A 4568-nucleotide genomic window follows, 5' to 3' on the forward strand; every position below is an offset into this window, starting at 1 on the left:
GAAGTTGTTCCTGTGGCACCTACACCAATTGAAGTTGAGGCTTATGATAGTGATCATGAAACTTCGGATCAAGTCACTACCAAACCTCATAGGTCGACAAGGATGCATCTACTTCAGAGTGGTACGTAATCCTGTCTTGGAAGTCATGTTGATAGACAACAATGAACCTACGAGCTATGGAGAAGCGATGGTGGGCCCGAATTCTGACGAATGGCTCGAGGCCATAAAATCTGAGAGAGGATCCATGTATAGAAACAAAGTATAGACTTTGGAAGAACTACTTGATGGTCGTAAGGCTGTTGGCTGCAGATGGATTTTAAAAGGAAGACGGCAATGATGGTAAGTGTCACCATTAAGAAAGCTCGACTTGTCATTAAGATGTTTTCCGACAAGTTCAAGGAGTTGACTACGATGATACTTTCTCACTCGTAGCGATGCTAAGAGTCTGTTGGAATTATGTTAGCAGTTACTGCATTATTTATGAAATCTTGCAAATAGGATGTAAAAAACATTGTTTCCTCGACATTTTTCTTGAGGAAAGGTTGTATGTGATACAACCAGAAGGTTTTGTCAATCCTGAAAGATGCTGACAAGTATGCAAAGCTCCAGCAATCCTTCTAAGGACTGGAGTAAGCATCTCGGAGTTGGAATGTACGCTTTGATGAGATGATCAAAGATTTTGCGTTTATACAAAGTTTATGAGAAACTTGTATTTCCAAAGAAGTGAGTGGGAGCACTATAGAATTTTTGATGAGTATATGTTGTTAACATATTGTTGATCAGAAATGATGTAGAATTTCTGGAAAGCATGCAGGGTTATTTGAAAAGTGTTTTTCAATGGAAAACCTGGATTAAGCTACTTGAACTTTGAGCATCAAGATCTATAAGGATGGATCAAAATCGCTTAATAGTACTTTCAAACGAACACACACCATGACAAAATTTTGAAGGAGTTCAAAAATGGATCGACAAAGAAAGAGTTCTTGGCTGTGTTATAAGGTATGAGTATTGAGTAAAACTCAAGACCTGACCACGGCAGAATAGAGAGAAAGGACGAAGGTCGTCCCCTATGCTTTAGACGTAGGCTCTAAAGTATGCTATGTTGTGTACCGCACCTGAAGTGTGCCAAGCCATGAGTCAGTCAAGGGGTACAAGTGTGATCTAGGAATGGATCACAGGACAACGGTCAAGGTTATCCTTAGTAACTAGTGGACTAAGGAATTTTCTCAATTATGGAGGTGGTAAAAGAGTTCGTCGTAAAGGGTTACGTCGATGCAAACTTTGACACTAATCCGGATGACTCTGAGTAGTAAACCGGATTCGTGTAGTAGAACAGTTATTTGGAATAGCTCCAAGTAGCGCGTGGTAGCTGCATCTACAAGATGACATAGAGATTTGTAAAGCACACATGGATCTGAAAGGTTCAGACCCATTGACTGATAAAACCTCTCTCACAAGCAAGATATGAACATACCCCATGGGTGTTGGATTCATTACAATCACATAGTGATGTGAACTATATTATTGACTCTAGTGCAAGTGGGAGACTGTTGGAAATATGCCCTAGAGGCAATAATAAAATGGTTATTATTGTATTTCCTTGTTCATGATAATTGTCTATTGTTCATGCTATAATTGTATTAACCAGAAACCGTAATACATATGTGAATACATAGACCACAACATGTCCCTAGTAAGCCTCTAGTTGACTAGCTCATTGATCAATAGATGGTCATGGTTTCCTGACCATGGACATTGGATGTCATTGATAACGGGATCACATCATTAGGAGGATGATGTGATGGACAAGACCCAATCCTAAGCCTAGCACAAGATCGTGTAGTTCGTATGCTAAAGCTTTTCTAATGTCAAGTATCATTTCCTTAGACCATGAGATTGTGCAACTCCCGGATACCGTAGGAATGCTTTGGGTGTACCAAACGTCACAACGTAACTGGGTGGCCATAAAGGTGCATTGTGGGTATCTCCGAAAGTGTCTGTTGGGTTGGCACGAATCGAGACTGGGATTTGTCACTCCGTGTAACGGAGAGGTATCTCTGGGCCCACTCAGTAGGACATCATCATAATGTGCACAATGTGACCTAGGAGTTGATCATGGGATGATGTGTTATGGAACGAGTAAAGAGACTTGCCGGTAACGAGATTGAACAAGGTATCGGGATACCGACGATCGAATCTCGGGCAAGTATCATACCGATAGACAAAGGGAATTGAATACGGGATTGATTGAATCCTCGACATCGTGGTTCATCCGATGAGATCATCGTGGAGCATGTGGGAGCCAACATGGGTATCCAGATCCCACTGTTAGACCGGAGAGTTGTCTCGGTCATGTCTACATGTCTCCCGAACCCGTAGGGTCTACACACTTAAGTTCGGTGATGCTAGAGTTGTAGAGATATTAGTATGCGGTTAACCGAAAGTTGTTCGGAGTCCTGGATGAGATCCCGGACGTCACGAGGAGTTGTGGAATGGTCCGGAGGTAAAGATTTATATATAGGAAGTCCAGTTTTGGCCACCGGGAGAGTTTCGGGAGTCATCGGTATTGTACCGGGACCACCGGAAGGGTCCCGGGGGTCCACCGGGTGGGGCCACCTATCCCGGAAGGCCCCATGGTCTGAAGGGGCGTGGGAACCAGCCCCTGGTGGGCTGGTGCTCCCCCTTGGGCCTCCCATGCGCCTAGGGTTGGAAACCCTAAGGGGTGGGGGCGCCTCCACTTGGCTTGGAGGCCAAGCCACCCCTAGGGCTGCCGCCCCCTCCCTAGATGGGATCTACAAGGGGCCAACGCCCCCCCTAGGCCCCTATATATAGTGGAGGGGAGGGAGGGCAGCCGCACCTGTAGCCCTGGCGCCTCCCTCCCTCCCGTGACACCTCTTCCTCCCCGCTTGTGCTTGGCGAAGCCCTGCCGGGATCCCGCTACTTCCACCACCACGCCGTCGTGCTGCTGGATCTCCATCAACTTCTCCTCCCCCCTTGCTGGATCAAGAAGGAGGAGACGTCTCCGCTCCGTACGTGTGTTGAATGCGGAGGTGCCGTCCCTTCGGCGCTAGGATCATCGGTGATTTGGATCACGACGAGTACGACTCCATCAACCCCGTTCTCTTGAACGCTTCCGCTTAGTGATCTTCAAGGGTATGAAGATGCACTCTCTCTCTCTCTCTCGTTGCTAGATGACTCCATAGATTGAGCTTGGTGATGCGTAGTAAATTTTAAATTTCTGCTTCGATCCCCAACAATGTGGAGCATTGTGGTTGGACTACGGAAGAAGAAGAGGACTATGAACCCAAGGGAAGGGAGGAGACGAGCTCAGAAGAAGACGAAGTCCCATTACCTCAACCTGGGGACATGCATGTCGAGTTCAAAAAGTCAAGCCTCTTGAATAGAGTAAAGGAACCTAAGACCGAGTTTATCCCTTTTCGCCTCTTGCAGGAAAACAAGCAGGAACTATGCAAAAAGATACTCAGCCTGGAGCAGGAGATCAAGGACCTAAGGGACCAAAATTCTGTCCTCAAGCGCAAATTAAGGAAGAAGCCTACGCCATCATCACCACCATCTTCTTCACCAACAAAGAAGAACTGAGCATCGGGTATGGGCACTCCCCTTGGCAACTGCCAAGCTTGGGGGAGGTGCCCCGGTATCGTATCACCATCACTTTTATCTTTACCATTTTCTTAGTTCGATCCTTTTGATAATATTTTGATCTAGTAGAATAAAAGTTCTTAGTATGATCTAGTTGTGAGTTGTGCTTTATGATCCAACTATGTAATCGAGTCCGTGGGCTATATATAATAAAGATTAGTGTTGAGTCAAGGGCTTGATGATTTTGCTATGATCCTGAGGGAATAAAATGAAAAGAGAAAGAAATAAAAAGAAGTAAAAGAGATTATATGGATCTTATGGGGAGTAATGAGCTCACATATAAAGAGTATGATGAATAAAAGTTGTTGAGAGTTGACAAACATAGTTTTGGTCATCGTTGCAATTAATAGGAAGTAATAAAGAAAGAGAGGTCTTCACATATAAATACACTATCTTGGACATCTTTTATGATTGTGAGAACTCATTTAAATATGACATGCTAAAGAGTTGACGTTGGACAAGAAAGATGTAACACCCTGGTGTAATGATGCTATAGTAATCCCAGAGATCAAGCTAATCATTTTGCTATAACAGTGCTTAGTCACTTTGATCTACATTCCTTTTCAAATTCCAGTTGAATTCAACTTCAATATTTTGTGTGAAATTCAAAATGCTCAAACATGAAAACTAAAATGTTCATCATGTGTAAAATATTCTCCTGGTAATATTGGTGGTGATCCAACATTTTTGCAAAATGCCTATGTGGCCTAAAATAGCTAAAACAGAAAAGCTATAAAAAATTAAAAAAAAAGAGAAAAGGGAGAGAGGGAGAGAGCAACCCCCTCCCTGGACTACAACCACCTGGGCCGGCCCACTCAAGCTGGGCAGCCCACTCCCCCTCCGCGGTTGTCTCCCCCTCGCACTTTTCCATGAACCGAGTCGCTACAGGTGCCGTCCCCACCGGACCC

Source organism: Triticum urartu, chromosome 5A (genome assembly GCF_056163025.1).
Source record: "Triticum urartu cultivar PI428250 chromosome 5A, HENAU_Tu73, whole genome shotgun sequence".
Classification (NCBI taxonomy): Eukaryota; Viridiplantae; Streptophyta; class Magnoliopsida; order Poales; family Poaceae; genus Triticum; species Triticum urartu.